At 38.8% G+C, this 7,950-nt stretch overlaps 8 non-coding genes across 8 annotated transcripts; all 8 read left to right on the top strand.

The window, feature by feature from the left end:
• The first annotated feature begins 2,317 nt into the window (after window positions 1-2,317).
• On the top strand, window positions 2,318-2,436 carry LOC136237367 (5S ribosomal RNA). The gene has a single exon (XR_010692434.1). It is a non-coding gene; the product is annotated as a 5S ribosomal RNA (ribosomal RNA).
• Window positions 2,437-2,592: 156 nt separating this feature from the next.
• On the top strand, window positions 2,593-2,711 carry LOC136237327 (5S ribosomal RNA). Its single transcript, XR_010692392.1, has one exon. It is a non-coding gene; the product is annotated as a 5S ribosomal RNA (ribosomal RNA).
• A 128-nt stretch (window positions 2,712-2,839) lies between these two features.
• LOC136237340 (5S ribosomal RNA) lies at window positions 2,840-2,958 on the top strand. The gene has a single exon (XR_010692404.1). It is a non-coding gene; the product is annotated as a 5S ribosomal RNA (ribosomal RNA).
• A 128-nt stretch (window positions 2,959-3,086) lies between these two features.
• On the top strand, window positions 3,087-3,205 carry LOC136237358 (5S ribosomal RNA). The gene has a single exon (XR_010692424.1). It is a non-coding gene; the product is annotated as a 5S ribosomal RNA (ribosomal RNA).
• Window positions 3,206-3,361: 156 nt separating this feature from the next.
• On the top strand, window positions 3,362-3,480 carry LOC136237325 (5S ribosomal RNA). Its single transcript, XR_010692390.1, has one exon. It is a non-coding gene; the product is annotated as a 5S ribosomal RNA (ribosomal RNA).
• Window positions 3,481-3,608: 128 nt separating this feature from the next.
• On the top strand, window positions 3,609-3,727 carry LOC136237372 (5S ribosomal RNA). Its single transcript, XR_010692440.1, has one exon. It is a non-coding gene; the product is annotated as a 5S ribosomal RNA (ribosomal RNA).
• A 115-nt stretch (window positions 3,728-3,842) lies between these two features.
• On the top strand, window positions 3,843-3,961 carry LOC136237363 (5S ribosomal RNA). Its single transcript, XR_010692430.1, has one exon. It is a non-coding gene; the product is annotated as a 5S ribosomal RNA (ribosomal RNA).
• A 128-nt stretch (window positions 3,962-4,089) lies between these two features.
• On the top strand, window positions 4,090-4,208 carry LOC136237341 (5S ribosomal RNA). Its single transcript, XR_010692405.1, has one exon. It is a non-coding gene; the product is annotated as a 5S ribosomal RNA (ribosomal RNA).
• The last annotated feature ends 3,742 nt before the right edge of the window (window positions 4,209-7,950 follow it).

Raw genomic sequence — 7,950 nt, 5'->3', positions numbered from 1 at the left:
GAGGAAGTAGTTGATATGAGGGGGGGCTGGGCTGACCCAGACTTCTATAGTTTGGTAAGGTGAGACCAAAAAAAAAAAAAAAAAAAAAAAAAAAGGTCGCAACCAACTGACAAGAGCTTTTCACCTCACTAGCTACCATTTCTAGCTGATAAACTACATAAAAATCCTTTCATAGCTCGCTACACACTGACTACTTTATTAGAGTGACTGCTCTATTAGAGTATCTCGATCTTTATCACGGTTTTCAGCCCCACTCCAAGAAAGATAATTTCGGTGTGATATCATTCTGAGGGGGGGCTAAGCCCCCCCTCAGCGGACCGAGGGGGGGCTTTAGCCCCCTAGCCCCCCCCTTTCCGCCGCCTATGACCATTTCTAACTTGTAGATGTTACTGTTAGTGTATGGAGACCAGAAAGTTGATGCATACTCTAAGATAGGACGTACCATTGCTAGATAACACAGCTTCTTAGTTTGTTGAGTGCAAGAGCTAATATTACGTCGCAAAAAGGCATTGGCTGAGTTTGCTTTACAGGTAACATGTTGGATATGGTTTGTCCACTTCAGGTGTTCATCTATTGTTACTCCCAGGTAAGTGGCATTGTTAGATCTACAAATTTGATGTTGTTTCAGAAAATATGTTGAGTTAGTTGTTAATATCCTGTTAGTGATCTTGAGGTGTACACATTTGCTAAGGTTGAAAAACATTTGCCAGTCTTCACTCCACCTCACTATGATCTCACTGAGATCAGTACAATACTGACTAAGTCTTAGTCATTAAGTAGTGATGAGCGGTATTGAGAATTCTAAGAAGATATATAATTATTCAATAATTTTTGCAATTGGCATTTGTGATTTATGTGCATCTAAATGGACATTGACTGAAGCAAGAAGGTATGTAAAAAATTAGGATATCAATATTCACTGAAAAAATTGTAGTAGCTATCATGATTTTGAAGTTACAAATCAGTCTGACGTTAATAAAATGCTTTGGAATGGCTCACATGTAATCAAGAGTTTATAATACCATATTACAAACTCTTGATGTAATGTATATGTCAACAGTATTACTCTCGATATTTGCAATATATTGCGCTTTTTCAATTATCACAATACCAAAAAACACCACTCGGTGTGTTACCTTAATCATATTGAAATATTAAATATTAATTTATTGCCCAACTTTATTATTGAGGTAGTGCTGGAGATTTCATACAAATGATTCAGATTTTGAACCGTCTTAGAGCTGTACAGCCACATACAGTCATTCCCAGGCTCCATTAAGGCCCCACACCGCACGTACAGATCGCCACTGGGCTTGGGAAAAGCAGCCAGCAAAACCAGGCCACTCAAGTCTAGCTGATTTTGATTGTGGAATGAGATAGTTTATTGCAAGTTACATCAGATTCAGTTATTTACAAAACAGGTCATGTTAGCTGTAACAAATCGATTCTTTGTCCCATGCAGACCATTTACATCTATGGTAAAAAGAGTTCTTTTATTGAGGGGATGTCTTATGGAACAATTTGGTCTGAGACTGCCAGAACATTTCCATCATTAAAATTTTGTTTTAACTAGATTTTTGATCTTTTTGGTTGTGTTAGCTAGCTATACTTTTTATTTTGTTTGCCTTTGTGTTGTATGTAATTATAGCTGGCTACAGTAGTTAATATTTTGTGTAGCTATATAAATGTGCAGGACTCCACTAGTGATTATCAACTACCCTAATAGAACAGTAACTACAGTTTGGTTAACCGAAAATCCGGATAAGTAATATCCGGATAACTGAGATGCCAGAAGGATGAACAAAAAACATCACATTGACTGGCTGGGCTAGCTAGTACACAATATGAACAATCACTACATGACTCAAAAGTTTAAAGATATTTCCCGCTTTTAGATAGTTTTTTTCAGGCCAAAGTTTCAGTGCGAGCGAGTTGGGGCGAGTTTTTGGTAGAGTTGGAGGTAGGGGGTGGTGGGAAGCCACGAAGTGACGGGAACCATTACATTCAGTGGCTGAAGTTGCTACGTTCAGTGGCTGAAGTTGTTACGTTCAGTGGCTGAAGTTGTTACGTTCAATAGCTGAAGTTGCTCCAAGCAGACTTTTAATTTTAGGTAGCCTCTTGTTGTGTGCAAAAGTAGGCAGTAGAATGGCTTAACAAATGTCTACGACCATACCATTACCCTGTGTTGTAGACTTTTTTTACCAATGGTAAGCTTTTTACTTCAGCTTTTAGCAAATGGATTTTTAATAGCAGAGATTAAGAGAGTAGTTTACTGGAATGTTGTGTGTACAAATAGGCAGTAGAATGGTATACAAATGTCTACGACCATACTACGTTGAAAACACCAGTTCTCGTCCGATCACTGAAGTTAAGCAGCGTCCAGCAGGGTTAGTACTTGGATGGGTGACCGCCTGGGAATACCCTGTGTTGTAGACTTTTGTGTTTTTCTTCCTTCTTTATTTTTTAATTTTTTTACCAATGGTAAGCTTTTTACTTCAGCTTTTAGCAAATGGATTTTTAATAGCAGAGATTAAGAGAGTAGTTTACTGGAATGTTGTGTGTATAAATAGGCAGTAGAATGGTATAACAAATGTCTACGACCATACTACATTGAAAGCACCAGTTCTCGTCCGATCACTGAAGTTAAGCAGTGTCGGGCAGGGTTAGTACTTGGATGGGTGACCGCCTGGGAATACCCTGTGTTGTAGACTTCTTTTTTTAACCAATGGTAAGCTTTTTACTTCAGCTTTTAGCAAATGGATTTTTAATAGCAGAGATTAAGAGAGTAGTTTACTGGAATGTTGTGTGTATAAATAGGCAGTAGAATGTTATAACAAATGTCTACGACCATACTACGTTGAAAGCACCAGTTCTCGTCCGATCACTGAAGTTAAGCAGCGTCGGGCAGGGTTAGTACCTGGATGGGTGACCGCCTGGGAATACCCTGTGTTGTAGACTTTTGTTTTTAACCAATGGTAAGCTTTTTACTTCAGCTTTTAGCAAATGGATTTTTAATAGCAGAGATTAAGAGAGTAGTTTGCTGGAATGTTGTGTGTATAAATAGGCAGTAGAATGGTATAACAAATGTCTACGACCATACTATGTTGAAAGCACCAGTTCTCGTCCGATCACTGAAGTTAAGCAGCGTCGGGTAGGGTTAGTACTTGGATGGGTGACCGCCTGGGAATACCCTGTGTTGTAGACTTTTGTGTTTTTCTTCCTTCTTTATTTTTTAATTTTTTTACCAATGGTAAGCTTTTTACTTCAGCTTTTAGTAAATGGATTTTTAATAGCAGAGATTAAGAGAGTAGTTTGCTGGAATGTTGTGTGTATAAATAGGCAGTAGAATGGTATAACAAATGTCTACGACCATACTACGTTGAAAGCACCAGTTCTCGTCCGATCACTGAAGTTAAGCAGCGTCGGGCAGGGTTAGTACTTGGATGGGTGACCGCCTGGGAATACCCTGTGTTGTAGACTTTTTTTTTTAACCAATGGTAAGCTTTTTACTTCAGCTTTTAGCTAATGGATTATTAATAGCAGAGATTAAGAGAGTAGTTTGCTGGAATGTTGTGTGTATAAATAGGCAGTAGAATGGCATAACAATTGTCTACGACCATACTACATTGAAAGCACCAGTTCCCGTCCGATCACTGAAGTTAAACAGCGTCGGGCAGGGTTAGCACTTGGATGGGTGACCGCCTGGGAATACCCTGTGTTGTAGACTTTTTTTTTTAACCAATGGTAAGCTTTTAGCAAATGGATTTTTAATAGCAGAGATTAAGAGAGTAGTTTACTGGAATGTTGTGTGTATAAATAGGCAGTAGAATAGTGTAACAAATGTCTACGACCATACTACGTTGAAAGCACCAGTTCTTGTCCGATCACTGAAGTTAAACAGCGTCGGGCAGGGTTAGTACTTGGATGGGTGACCGCCTGGGAATACCCTGTGTTGTAGACTTTTTTTTTTAACCAATGGTAAGCTTTTTACTTCAGCTTTTAGCAAATGGATTTTTAATAGCAGAGATTAAGAGAGTAGTTTGCTGGAATGTTGTGTGTATAAATAGGCAGTAGAATGGTATAACAAATGTCTACGATCATACTACGTTGAAAGCACCAGTTCTCGTCCGATCACTGAAGTTAAGCAGCGTCGGGCAGGGTTAGTACTTGGATGGGTGACCGCCTGGGAATACCCTGTGTTGTAGACTTTTTTTTTTAACCAATGGTAAGCTTTTAGCAAATGGATTTTTAATAGCAGAGATTAAGAGAGTAGTTTACTAGAATGTTGTGTGTATAAATAGGCAGTAGAATAGTATCTAATCCAAAACAGCCAAGCTGTAAAAAAAGTGTGCGGCCCTCAGAAAGGCTATGGTGAAAAAAGATGTGAAATCCAAGGTGGCGGCCAAGAAATGGCTGTGATGGTAGGTTAATGGTAAAAATTTTAATAATGACAATTCAGGTAAATTTTGTGAAGCGCGGCACACAAAATTTACCTGAATTGTCATTATTAAAATTTTTACCAAATTTACCTGAATTGTCATTATTAAAATTTTTACCATTAACCTACCATCACAGCCATTTCTTGGCCGCCACCTTGGATTTCACATCTTTTTTCACCATAGCCTTTCTGAGGGCCGCACACTTTTTTTACAGCTTGGCTGTTTTGGATTAGATACTATTCTACTGCCTATTTATACACACAACATTCCAGTAAACTCGCGGCACACAAAATTTACCTGAATTGTCATTATTAAAATTTTTACCATTAACCTACCATCACAGCCATTTCTTGGCCGCCACCTTGGATTTCACATCTTTTTTCACCATAGCCTTTCTGAGGGCCGCACACTTTTTTTACAGCTTGGCTGTTTTGGATTAGATTTCATTTCTTTTTGTATTTGTATACCAGCTTTGGGACTTTTTTAACCTACGTTTTTTTCTTTACTACAGGAAGAAGAAAAGATGAAGTAGATGTACTTTAAATATTTTATCAGAAAATGTACAAATTATATATACTGTATAATACATATTTGACCGCATTTGCGAAAAGGGGTCTTCCACACACATCCAATTTGCCAACTTTGACAATTGATAACTTCGGATTGGAAAGAGCTATTGCCTTGATATTTGGGCAGTGGTGAGCACCACTATAGCTGAATACATGGTGAAATTTTCAGGTTAATATGTTACTTGAACACTGAGTTATGGTCTCCAACGTTTACGGAATTGGATGTGTGTGGAAGACCCCTTTTCGCAAATCCGGTCACATATATTGATTACAGAAATCTCCATGGTGGTTTCTTTGTAACTGGACACTCTACAAGGTGACTTCTTCTAATTGCTCTCTCTACAGGGTGAATTGTTTGTAGCTGAACGATCTACAAGGTAACTTCTTCTAGCTGATCTCTCTACAGGGTGATATGTTTGTAGCTGAATTTTGTATAGGTGATTTGTTTGCAGCTGAGCTCTTTACAGAATGGTTTCTTTGTAGCTGAACTCTCTAAAAGGTAACTTCTTCTAACTGATCTTTCTACAGGGCAATTTGTTTCTGGCAGAATTTTCTACAGGGTGATTTCTTTGCAGCTGAACTCTCTACATGGTGGTTTCTTTGTAGCTGAACTCTCTACAAGGTAATTTCTTCTAGCTGATCTCTCTACAGGGAGATTTGTTCGTAGTTGAATTCTGTACAGGTGATTTGTTTGCAGCTGAGCTCTTTACAAAATGGTTTCTTTGTAGCTGAACTTTCTCCAAGGTAACTTCTTCTAACTGATCTTTCTACAGGGTGATTTGTTTGTAACTGAACTATCTACAAGGTAATTTCTTCTTGCTGATCTCTCTACAGGGTGATTTGTTTGTAGCTGAATTCTGTACAAGTGATTTGTTTGCAGCTGAGCTCTTTACAGAATGGTTTCTTTGTAGCTGAACTCTCTACAGGGTGATTTGTTTGTAGCTGAAATCCCTACAAGGTAACTTCTTCTAGCTGATCTCTCTACAGGGTGATTTGTTTGTAGCTGAACTCTCTACAGGTGGTTTCTTTGTAGCTGAACTCTCTACAATGTGACTTCTTCTAGCTGAACTCTCTACAAGGTGACTTGTTTCAAGCTGATCTCTCTACAGGGTGACTTGTTTGTAGCTGAACTCTCTACAGGTGATTTGTTTGTAGCTGAACTCTCTACATGGTGGTTTCGTTGTAGCTGAACTCTCTACAAGGTAACTTATTCTAGCTGATCTTTTTACACTGCATATTTGTTTGTAGCTGAGTTCTCTACAGGATGATTTGTTTGCAGCTGAACTCTCTACATGGAAGTTTCATTGTAGCTGAACTCTCTACAATGTGACTTCTTCTAGCTGAACTCTCTACAGGGTGACTTGTTTCTAGCTGAACTCTCTACAGGTGATTTGTTTGCAGCTGAACTCTCTACATGGTGGTTTCTTTGTGGCTGAACTCTCTACAAGGTAACTTCTTCTAGCCGATCTTTCTACAAGGTGATTGAGTTTTTTGCAGCTGAACTCTTTACATGGTGGTTGCTTTGTAGCTGAACTCTCTAAAAGGTGACTTCTTCTAGCTGAACTCTCTACAGGATGATTTGTTTGCAGCTGAACTCTCTACGTGGTAGTTTCTTTGTAGCTGAACTCTCTACAATGTGACTTCTTCTAGCTGAACTCTCTACAGGGTGACTTGTTTTTAGCTGATCTCTCTACAGGGTGACTTGTTTCTAGCTGAACTCTCTACAGGTGATTTGTTTGCAGCTGAACTCTCTACATGGTGGTTTCTTTGTAGCTGAACTCTCTACAAGGTAACTTCTTCTAGCTGATCTTTCTACAGGGTGATTTGTTTGTAGCTGAATTCTCTACAGGGTGATTTATTTGCAGCTTAACTCTCTACAAGGTGACTTCTTCTAGCTGAACTCTCTACAGAGTGATTGATTTTTTTTTGCAGCTGAACTCTCTACATGGTGGTTTCTTTGTAACTGAACTCTCTACAGGGTGATTTGTTTGTAGCTGAACTCTCTACAGGGTGATCTGTTCATAGCTGAACTCCCTATAAGGTAACTTCTTCTAGCTGATCTCTCTACAGGGTGATTTGTTTGCAGCTGAACTCTACATGGTAGTTTCTTTGTAGCTCTACAATGTGACTTCTTCTAGCTGAACTCTCTATAAGGTGACTTGTTTCTAGCTGATCTCTCTACAGGGTGACTTGTTTCTAGCTGAACACTCTACAGGTGATTTGTTTGCAGCTGAACTCTCTACATGGTTTATTTCTTTGTAACTGAACTCCCTGCAAGGTGACTTCTTCTAGCTGATCTCTCTACTGGGAGATTTGTTTGTAGCTTAACTCTCTACAGGTGATTTGTTTGCAGCTGAACTCTCTACATGATGGTTTCTTTGTAGCTGAACTCTCTACAAGGTAATTTCTTCTAGCTGATCTCTCTACAGGCCGATTTGTTTGTAGCTGAACTCTCTACATGATGGTTTCTTTGTAGCTGAACTCTCTACAAGGTGATTTCTTCTATAGCTGATCTTTCTACAGGGTGATTTGTTTGTAGTTGAACTCTCTACATGATAGATTCTTTGTAGCTGAACTCTCTACAAGGTGATTTCTTCTATAGCTGATCTTTCTACAGGGTGATTTGTTTGTACCTGAACTATCTACATGATGGTTTCTTTGTAGCTGAACTCTCTACAAGGTAACTTCTTCTAGCTGATCTCTCTACAGGACAATTTGTTTGTACCTGAACTCTCACATGATTGTTTCTTTGAAGCTGAACTCTCTACAAGGTGATTTCTTCTAGCTGATCTTTCTACAGGGTGATTTGTTTGTAGCAGAACTCTCTACAAGGAAACTTCTTCTAGCTGATCCCTCTACAGGGAGATTTATTTGTAGCTGAACTCTCTATACATGATTTGTTTGCGGCTGAATTCTCTACATGATGGTTTCTTTGTAGCTGA

Source organism: Dysidea avara, chromosome 10 (assembly GCF_963678975.1).
Source record: "Dysidea avara chromosome 10, odDysAvar1.4, whole genome shotgun sequence".
Lineage (NCBI taxonomy): Eukaryota > Metazoa > Porifera > Demospongiae > Dictyoceratida > Dysideidae > Dysidea > Dysidea avara.
This window is presented reverse-complemented; position numbering and strand designations above follow the sequence as displayed.